This window comes from Triticum urartu, chromosome 1A, assembly GCF_056163025.1.
Source record: "Triticum urartu cultivar PI428250 chromosome 1A, HENAU_Tu73, whole genome shotgun sequence".
Classification (NCBI taxonomy): Eukaryota; Viridiplantae; Streptophyta; class Magnoliopsida; order Poales; family Poaceae; genus Triticum; species Triticum urartu.
Window position 1 is genome coordinate 480,299,327 of NC_141873.1, and position 11,763 is coordinate 480,311,089.

The window sequence follows — 11,763 nt, forward strand, 5'->3', positions numbered from 1 at the left end:
TTGTCAAATCCAATTCACGTATTACGTACTGCCTCACGTCAACACCCCCGGCTTGAGCTCTAAGCATCTTGGGCACAGGGGAAGGTGATGGGACACCGGGTGTGCTGGTCTTAGGTGCTTTCTTCCTGAATTTTGTTGTCAATTTTGCTGTCTCAGCAAGCTGACGGCTTATATTTGCATTCCATCATATCTAATATCTTTTCGACTACCTACGGAGGTTATAAGAACGCTCTTCAAACAGTTTAATTTTTAATTTTGGTGAATTGTAGGGCCTCTTTGATACAAAAAATTGCAAAAATGCAGAAACAGGAAATACATGGACTGAAATGTAATGCACAACTGAAGAAGTTGCATGACCAGTCATGCTGGTCTGCCAAATTTTCCAAATAAAGTGGTTAAGAATTTAAATGTATCTTACCGCGAGGTGAACCCCAATGATTCAACTGAAGATATTATTGGCAAGAAGAAGGCCACGGAGGGAGGGAAGGCAACTGTGAAAAAGGGAAACACCACTGGTGCCGTGAGTTGCGAGCTTATATGCTAGTGAAAATGTTGGAATTTATGATAGCTTTTGGAGAAAAAAAAAGTGTCTTCCCTTGCTCTTATCACCTTGTAATAAGATGGAATCTGAATTAACTCGGTTGATGTATGATTTTGAGTTGAACTTCAAGTCTTTTGATGTCTCTAAAAAATTATATTCATGAGAAAGTTTCAGTTTGCTTGATCCTTGTTTCCTAATGGACAGTACTCAGAACATCCTAAACTAGAATATAAAGGAATTAACTCCAGTAATAAGTGGCTTGCTCTTTGTAACAAGATAGAGGAGTGTGGCTTTTCCATTATTTGCTAACAAGAAACTAAGAAATAACATTTTGATGGTGCATACTTAAAGAACTTTTGCCCAAGGAGATTCAATTTTTTTGACTTTGTGCCTTACGTGCGAGCTTCTGGGGGTTTATTATCATCTGGAATGATAGTATATTTAGACAAACTCTATTCCAAAATGAATTCTCTATTTCCATCCATTTTCCCTCAAGTTGGGTTCTTACAAACATCTATAGGCCTTGTAAAGGGGAAGCTAGAACCAATTTCATCAATTGGTTCAAAGATATAGATACCAGGTGACACTGAATGGTCATTGTGGGTAACTTCAATTATATTAGATACCCTCATAATAGGAATATTGGCAATAGTGATACTAACAATATGTTACAGTTCAATGAGGCCATGAATAACTTAGCTCTTGTGGAAGTCCCCCTTAAAGGCAGAAATTTTATTTGGTGGAATGTGCATGAAGCTCCTTTTTTTAAAGACTAAGTTGGTTTTTTTACCCCAGAAAGCTGGACAACTAATTACCCAAGTACTATTGCTTTTCCTCTTTCAAGACCTATATCTGATCATACCCCCTGCTTTATGCAGATCGGTACTTCTGTTCCCAGATTCACTATTTTTAGATTTGAGAACTATTGGTTGCAGCATCATGACTTCAGAAATATGGTTCAAAATATATGGGATCAAGATGTTCTAGAAGTTGATAATGCCAAGATCATCACAGAAAAGTTCAAGAGGCTCAGGAAACGATTGAAAATCTGGTAAAAAAAATCTCTCCAACCTTTGTACAGACATAAAGGTTGCTAATGAGATCATCTTTCGATGGGACCTAATTGAGGAATACAGAAATTTAAGCACAGTTGAAGCTAATGGTAGAGCTATAATTAATGAGCACCTACATAAGCTGCTTTCCCATCATAATATTTATTGGAAACAGAGGGCCACGATTAGATGGGTCAAGTGAGGTTACCAAGTTTTTTAAAGCAAAAGCAACTATTAAACACATGCACAGCCAGATTTCTATGCTACAAGGTGAACATGGATCTGAACTATGATCACCTTCCCAAAGCTGCTCTACTCTGGAGGGCCTTTAAAGCTAGGTTGGGATATTCCTATCCCACTAGTGATTTACTGTAGATCAACTCCCTAATTCACAAGCATGATGATCTCAGCTGTTTGGAGGCCCCCTTTTTTGATGATGTTGTATTACAACTTCCAAGTGATAAATCTTCTAGCCTGCTACCTCTTGAGCACTGCGTTGGTTTTCCCTTAAAGAGGAAAGGGTGATGTAGTAAAGTAGCGTAAGTATTTCCCTCAGTTTTTGAGAACCAATGTATCAATCCAGTAGGAGATCACGCTCAAGTCCCACGCACCTACACAAACAAATAAGAACCTCGCAACCAACGCGAAAAAGGGGTTGTCAATCCCTTCACGGTCACTTACGAGAGTGAGATCTAATATATATGATAAGATAATATTTTTGGTATTTTTATGATAAAGAGAAATAAAAGATGCAAAGTAAAATAAAAGACAATAGAAATAACTAAGTATTGGAAGATTAATATGATGGAAGATAGACCTGGGGCCATAGGTTTCACTAGTGGCTTGTCTCAAGAGCATAAGTATTACGGTGGTAAACGAATTATTGTCGAGCAATTGATAGAATTGAGCATAGTTATGAGAATATCTAGGTATGATCATGTATATAGGCATCACGTCCGAGACAAGTAGACCGAAACGATTCTGCATCTACTACTATTACTCCACAAATCGACCGCTATCCAGCATGCATCTAGAGTATTAAGTTCATAAGAACAGAGTAATGCTTTAAGGAAGATGACATGATGTAGAGGGATAAACTCATGCAATATGATATAAATCCCATCTTTTTATCCTCGATGGCAACAATACAATACGTATATGTTCCCTTTCTGTCACTGGGATCGAACACCGCAAGATTGAACCCAAAGCTAAGCACTTCTCCCATTGCAAGAAAGATCAATCTAGTAGGCCAAACCAAACTGATAATTCAAAAAGAATTGCAAAGATAAACCAATCATACATAAAAGAATTCAGAGAAGAATCAAATAGTGTTCATAGATAATCTGGATTATAAACCCATAATTCATCGGATCTCGACAAACACACCGCAAAAGAAGATTACATCGAATAGATCTCCAAGAAGATCTAGGAGAACTTTGTATTGAGATCCAAAGAAAGAGAAGAAGCCATATAGCTAATAACTATGGACCCGAAGGTCTGAAGTAAACTACTCACACATCACCGGAGAGGCCATGGAGTTGATGTAGAGGCCCTCCGTGATCAATGCCCCTCCGGTCAAGCTCTGGAAAAGGCCCCGAGATGGGATCTCTCGAGTACATAAGGTTGCGGCGGTGGAATTAGGTTTTCATGGTGCTCCTGGATGTTTGGGGGGTATGTGGATATATATAGGTAAAACTGTGTCTACCATAGCTTGCCACAGAACTAGTTCAGTGTCCCTAAACTTTTAACGGTTCAAAAGTTATCAAAAAATATGAAATAAATATGGGAGCATCTCTCTAATGTAATAAGATGATCCAACGGAGGGATTGTCAAAATATGCATTTATGTGTCCTAGCCAAAAATAATAAGCATTTCAGCTCACTGCGACATAAATATATACTGAATTATTTGTTTTTTTGTCCAGGACACATACAGTCGTATTTCTTTAATCTCTCCGTTGGATCATGTTATATTATAGGTGTGCTGGTTCAATATTTTTTTCAGAATTTTTGAGAACTTTTGCACCGTTGAAACCCTTAACTAGTTCTGTGGCAAGCACTTGTAGAAAATCCTACTCCTATATATATATAGGAGGACGAAGTACGTCGGTGGAGCAACGGAGGGCCCACGAGGGCGGAGGGCACGCCCAGGGGGGTAGGCACGCCCCCCTGCCTCGTGCCTTCCTCCCTTGTTTCTTGACGCCCACTTCAAGTCTCCTGGATCACGTTTGTTGAGAAAATCATATTCCCGAAGGTTTCATTCCGTTTGGACTCCGTTTGATATTCCTTTTCTTCGAAACCCTAAAATAGGCAAAACAACAACAATTTGGGCTGGGCCTCCGCTTAGTAGGTTAGTCCAAAAATTATATAAAAGTGTAAAATAAAGCCCATTAACATCCAAAATAGATAATATAATAGCATGGAGCAATAAAAAATTATAGATACGTTGGAGACGTATCAAGCATCCCCAAGCTTAATTCTTGCTCGTCCTCGAGTAGGTAAATGATAAAAGAAGAATTTTTGATGTGGAATGCTTTCTAACATGTTTCTCAATGTAATTTTTCTTTATTGTGGCATGAATATTCACATCCATATGATTCAAGATAAAAGTTTAATATTGACATAAAATAATAATACTTCAAGCATACTAACTAAGCAATCATGTCTTCTCAAAATAACACGGCCAAAGAAAGTTATCCCTATAAAATCATATAGTCTGGCTATGCTCTGTCTTCACCACACAAAATATTTAAATCATGCACAACCCCGATGACAAGCCAAGCAATTGTTTCACACTTTTGGTGTTCTCAAACTTTTTCAATCTTCACGCAATATATGAGCGTGAGCCATGGATATAGCACTATATGGTGGAATAGAATGGTGGTTGTGGAGAAGACAAAAAGGAGAAGATAGTCTCACATCAACTAGGCATATCAATGGGCTATGGAGATGCCCATCAATAGATATCAATGTGAGTGAGTAGGGATTGCCATGCAACGGATGAACTAGAGCTATAAGTGTATGAAAGCTCAACAAAAGAAACTAAGTGGGTATGCATCAAACTTGCTTGCTCACGAAGACCTAGGGCAATTTGAGGAAGCCCATCATTGGAATATACAGGCCAAGTTCTATAATGAAAATTTCCCACTAGTATATGAAAGTGATATCATAGGAGACTCTCTATCATGAAGATCATGGTGCTACTTTGAAGAACGAGTGTGGAAAAAGGATAGTAACATTGTCCCTTCTCTCTTTTTCTCTCATTTTTTTTCTTTGGGCCTTCTTTTTTTCTTTTTGGCCTATTTTCTTTTTTTTCGTCCGGAGTCTCATCCTGACTTGTGGGGGAATCATAGTCTCCATCATCCTTTCCTCACTTGAGACAATACTCTAATAATGATGATCATCACACTTTATTTAGTTACAACTCAAGAATTACAACTCAATACTTAGAACAAGATATGACTCTGTGTGAATGCCTCCTGCGGTGTACCGGGATGTGCAATGATGCATGAGTGACATGTATGGAAGAATTATGAACGGTGGCTTTGCCACAAATACAATGTCAACTACATGATCATGTAAGCAATATGACAATGATGAAGCGTGTCATAATAACGGAACAATGGAAAGTTGCATGGCAATATATCTCGGAATGGCTATGGAAATGCCATTATAGGTAGGTATGGTGGCTGTTTTGAGGAAGGTATATGGTGGGTTTATGGTACTTGCGAAAGTTGCGCGATACTAGAGAGGCTAGCAAAGGTGGAAGGGTGAGAGTGCGTATAAACCATGGACTCAACATTAGTCATAAGGAACTCACATACTTATTGCAAAAAACTACAACTTATCAAAGCAAAGTATTACGCGCATGCTCCTAGGGGGATAGATTGGTAGGAAAAGACCATCGCTCGTCCCCGACCGCCACTCATAAGGAAGACAATCAATAAATAAATCATGCTCTGACTTCATCACATAACGGTTCACCATACGTGCATGCTACGGGAATCACAAACTTTAACACAAGTATTTCTCAAATTCACAACTAATCAACTAGCATGACTCTAATATCACCATCTCCATATCTCAAAACAATTATCAAGTATCAAACTTCTCATAGTATTCAACGCACTTGTATGAAAGTTTTTATTATTGCCATATTGTTCTAAAGGACACTCAAAATAATATAAGTGAATCATGAGATATCAATTATTTCTATAAAATAAGACCACCACCGTGCTCTCAAAGATATAAGTGAAGCACATAGAGCAAAAACTATACAACTCAAAAGATATAAGTGAAGCACATAGAGTATTCTAATAAATTCCCAATCATGTGAGTTTCTCTCAAAAGGTGTGTACAGCAAGGATTATTGTGGTAAACTAAAAAGGAAAGACTCAAATCATACAAGACGCTCCAAGCAAAACACATATCATGTGGTGAATAAAAATATAGCTCCAAGTAAAGTTACCGATAGACGAAGACGAAAGAGGGGATGCCTTCCAGGGCATCCCCAAGCTTAGGCTTTTTTGTGTCCTTGAATTTTACCTTGGGGTGCCATGGACATCCCCAAGATTAGGCTCTTGCCACTCTTTGTTCCATAATCCATCAAATCTTTAACCAAAACTTGAAAACTTCACAACACAAAACTCAAAATAGAAAATCTCGTGAGCTCCGTTAGCGAAAGAAAACAAAACACTACTTCAAGGTACTGTAATGAACTCATTCTTGATTTATATTTGTGTTAAAACTACTGTATTCCAACTTCTCTATGGTTTATAAACTCTTTTACTAGCCATAGATTCATCAAAATAAGCAAACAACACACGAAAAACAGAATCTGTCAAAAACAGAACAGTCTGTAGTAATCTGTAGCTAACGCAAACTTATGGAACCCCAAAAATACTAAAATAAATTTCTGGACGTGAGGAATTTATCTATTAATCATATGCAAAAAGAATTAACTAAATATCACCTTCCAAATAAAAATGGCAGCGATTCTCGTGAGCGCTAAAGTTTCTGCTTTTTACAACAAGATCAAAAAGACTTTCCCCAAGTCTTCCCAACGGTTCTACTTAGCAAAAACACTAATTAAACACAAAAAACACAATCAAAACAGAGGCTATATAAATTATTTATTACTAAACACGAGAAAAAAGCAAGTAATAAAAATAAAATTGGGTTGCCTCCCAACAAGCGCTCTTCTTTAACGCCCCTAGCTAGGCATAAAAGCGAAGATAGATCTAGGTATTGTCATCCTTGGTAAGCAATCCATAAGTGGCTCTCATAATAGATTCATATGGTAATTTAATTTTCTTTCTAGGGAAGTGTTCCATGCCTTTCCTTAATGTAAATTGGAATTTAATATTCCCTTCCTTCATATCAATAATTGCATCAATCGCTCTAAGGAAAGGTCTACCAAGAATAATAGGACATGAAGGATTGCAATCTATATCAAGAACAATGAAATCTACAGGCACATAGTTCCTATTTGCAACAATAAGAACATCATTAATTCTTCCCATAGGTTTCTTAATAGTGGAATCCGCAAGATGCAAGTTTAAAGAACAATCATCAAAATCACGGAAACCTAACAAATCACATAAAGTTTTCGGAATCATGGAAACACTAGCACCCAAATCACACAAAGAATAACACTCATGATCTTTAATTTTAATTTTAATTGTAGGTTTCCACTCATCATAATGTTTTCTAGGGATAGAAACTTCCAACTCAAGTTTTTCTTCATAAGATTGCATCAAAGCATCAACGATATGTTTAGTAAAAGCTTTATTTTGACTATAAGCATGAGGAGAATTTAGCACGGATTGCAACAAGGAAATAGAATCTATCAAAGATCAATTATCATAATTAAATTCCTTGAAATTAAAATAGTGGGTTCATTGATATTTAAAGTTTTGACCTCTTCAATCCCACTTTTAACAATTTTTGTATCAAGATCTAAAAACTCTGAATTTTTGGAACACCTTCTAGGTAAAGGTGGCTCATCTTCAGTCCCATCAATATCAAGATTCATATTGCAAAACAAAGCTTTAATAGGGGACACATCAATAACTTTTAGATCTTCATCCTTATTATCATGAAAACTAGAAGAACATGCTTTCACAAAGCAATCTTTCTTAGCACGCATCCTAGCAGTTCTTTCTTTGCACTCATCAATGGAAATACTCATGGCTTTGAGAGACTCATTGATATCATGCTTAGGTGGAATAGATCTTAGTTTCAAAGAATCAACATCAAGAGAAATTCTATCCACGTTCCTAGCCAACTCATCAATCTTAAGCATTTTTTCTTCAATCAAAGCATTGAAACTCTTTTGCAAAGTAATAAATTCTTTAATATTAGATTCAAAATCAGAGGGCATCTTATTATAATTTACATAAGAATTGTTAGGAATTACCATAATTATTAGAGGAATTACTAGGAAACGGCCTAGAATTAAAATTACCTCTATACGCGTTATTACCAAAATTGTTCCTACCAACAAAATTCACATCCATAGATTCATTATTATTCTCAATCAAGGTAGACAAAGGCATATCATTAGGATCAGTAGGAGCACTCTTATTAGCAAACAATTTCATAAGTTCATCCATCTTTCAACTCAAAACATTAATCTCTTCAATTGTGTGCACTTTTTTACTAGTAGATCTTTCAGTGTGCCATTGAGAATAATTAACCATAATATTATCTAGGAGTTTGGTAGCTTCTCCTAAAGTGATTTCCATAAAAGTGCCTCCTGCGGCCGAATCTAAAAGATTTCTAGAAGCAAAGTTCAATCCGGCATAAAAAATTTGTATAATCATCCAAAGATTCAAACCATGTGTAGGGCAATTACGTATCATTAATTTCATCCTCTCCCAAGATAGTGCAACATGTTCATGATCAAGTGGCTTAAAATTCATAATATCGTTTTTAAGAGAGATGATCTTAGCGGGAGGAAAATACCTATATATAAAAGCATCTTTGCACTTATTCCGTGAATCAGTACTATATTTGGGCAAAGATGAAAACCAAGCTTTAGCACGGTCTCTAAGCGAAAACAGAAATAGCTTCAATTTAACAATATCATTATCCACATCTTTCTTATTTTGCATATCACACAAATCAACAAAGTTGTTTAGACGGGTAGCAGCATCTTCACTAGGAAGGCCAGAAAACGGATCTTTCATGACAAGATTCAGCAAAGCAGTATTAATTTCACAAGATTCAGCATCGGTAAGAGGAGCAATCGGAGTTCTAATAAGATCATTATTGTTGGTGTTGGCAAAGTCACACAATTTAGTATTATCTTGAGCCATCGTGACAAGAAAGCAATCCAACAAACAAGCAAACAAGAAACGGGCAAAAAGGCAAATAGAAAAAGAGAAGGGGAACGGAAACAGAGGGAGAGAGAAAAGAGGGTGAATAAAACGGCAAGGGTGAAGTGGGGAAGAGGAAAATGAGAGGCAAATGGCAAATAATGTAATGCGAGGGATAAGAGTTTGTGATGGGTACTTAGTATGTCTTGACTTGACTTGACTTGGCGGGAATCTCCCCGGCAACGGCGCCAAAAATCCTTCTTGCTACCTCTTGAGCACCGCGTTGGTTTTTCCTTGAAGAGGAAAGGGTGATGCAGTAAAGTAGCGTAAGTATTTCCCTCGGTTTTTGAGAACCAAGGTATCAATCCAGTAGGAGATCACGCTCAAGTCCCACGCACCTACACAAACAAATAAGAACCTCGCAAACCAACACGAAAAAGGGGTTGTCAACCCCTTCACGGTCACTTATGAGAGTGAGATCTGATAAATATGATAAGATAATATTTTTGGTATTTTTATGATAAAGAGAAATAAAAGATGCAAAGTAAAATAAAAGGCAATATAAATAACTAAGTATTGGAAGATTAATATGATGGAAGATAGACCCGGGGTCCATAGGTTTCACTAGTGGCTTGTCTCAAGAGCATAAGTATTACGGTGGGTAAACGAATTACTGTCGAGCAATTGATAGAATTGAGCATAGTTATGAGAATATCTAGGTATGATCATGTATATAGGCATCACGTCCGAGACAAGTAGACCGAAACGATTCTGCATCTACTACTATTACTCCACACATCGACCGCTATCCAGCATGCATCTAGAGTATTAAGTTCATAAGAACAGAGTAATGCTTTAAGGAAGATGACATGATGTGAAGGAAATATGCCCTAGAGGCAATAATAAATTTATTATTTATTTCCTTATATCATGATAAATGTTTATTATTCATGCTAGAATTGTATTAACCAGAAATATAATACATGTGTGAATACATAGACAAACAGAGTGTCACTAGTATGCCTCTACTTGACTATCTCGTTGATCAAAGATGGTTATGTTTCCTTATATCATGATAAATGTTTATTATTCATGCTAGAATTGTATTAGAACATAATACATGTATGAATAGATAGACAAACAGTATGTCACTAGTATGCCTCTACTTGACTAGCTCATTGATCAGAGATGGTTAAGTTTCCTAACCATAGACAAAGTGTTTTCATTTGATTAATGAGATCACATCATTAGGAGAATGATGTGATTGACTTGACCCATTTCGTTAGCTTAGCACCCGATCATTTTAGTATGTTGCTATTGCTTTCTTCATAACTTACATGTTCCTATGACTATGAGATTATGCAACTCCCGTTTACAGGAGGAACACTGTGTGTGCTACCAAACGTCACAACATAACTGGGTGATTATAAAAGTTCTCTACAGGTGTCTCCAAAGGTACTTGTTGAGTTGGCGTATTTCGAGATTAGGATTTGTCACTCCGATTGTCGGAGAGGTATCTTTGGGCCCTCTCGGTAATGCACATCACTTAAGCCTTGCAAGCATGGCAACTAATGAGTTAGTTGCGGGATGATGTATTACGGAACGAGTAAAGAGACTTGCCAGTAACGAGATTGAACTAGGTATTGAGATACCGACGATCGAGCAAGTAACATACCGATGACAAAGGGAACAACGTATGTTGTTATGCGGTCTGACCGATAAAGATCTTCGTAGAATATGTGGGAGCCAATATGAACATCCAGGTTCCGCTATTGGTTATTGACCGGAGACGTGTCTCGGTCATGTCTACATAGTTCTCGAACCCGTAGGGTCCGCACGCTTAACGTTTCGATGACAGTTATATTATGAGTTTATATGTTTTGATGTATCGAAGGTTGTTTGGAGTCCCGGATGTGATCACGGACATGACGAGGAGTCTCGAAATGGTCGAGACATGAAGATTGATATATTGGAAGCCTATGTTTGGATATCGGAAGTGTTCCGGGTGAAATCGGGATTTTACCGGAGTACCGGGAGGTTACCGGAACCCCCCGGGGACTTAATGGGCCTTAGTGGACCTTGGTGGAAAGAGAGGAGAGGCGGCCAGGGCATGGGCCGCGCCCCCTCCCCCCTAGTCCGAATAGGACAAGGAGAGGGGGGCGGCGCCCCCCCCCCCCTTCCTACTTCTCCTCCACCTCTTTCCCCTCTCTCTCCTAGTCCAACAAGGAAAAGGGGGGAGTCCTACTCCCAGTAGGAGTAGGACTCATCCTGGCACGCCCCTCTCTAGCCGGCAGCACCCCCCCCCTTGCTCCTTTATATATGGGGGCAGGGGCACACCATAGACACAACAATTCATCGTTTGATCTTTTAGTCGTGTGCGGTGCCCCCCTCCACCATAGTCCACCTCGATAATACTGTGCTTAGGCGAAGCCCTGCGTCGGTAGAACATCATCATCGTCACCACGCTGTCGTGCTGAAGAAATTCTCCCTAAACACTCGGCTGGATCGGAGTTCGAGGGACATCATCGGGCTGAACGTGTGCTGAACTCAGAGGTGCCGTACGTTCGGTACTTGATCGGTCGGATCGTGAAGACGTACGACTACATCAACCGCGTTGTGCTTCCGCTTCCGTTTTCGGTCTACAAGGGTACGTGGACAACACTCTCCCCTCTAGTTGCTATGCATCACCATGATCTTGTGTGTGCGTACGATTTTTTTTGAAATTACTACGTTCCCCAACAGTGGCATCCGAGCCTGGTTTTATGCGTAGATGTCATATGCACGAGTAGAACACAAGTGAGTTGTGGGCGATATAAGTCATACTGCTTACCAGCATGTCATACATTGGTTCG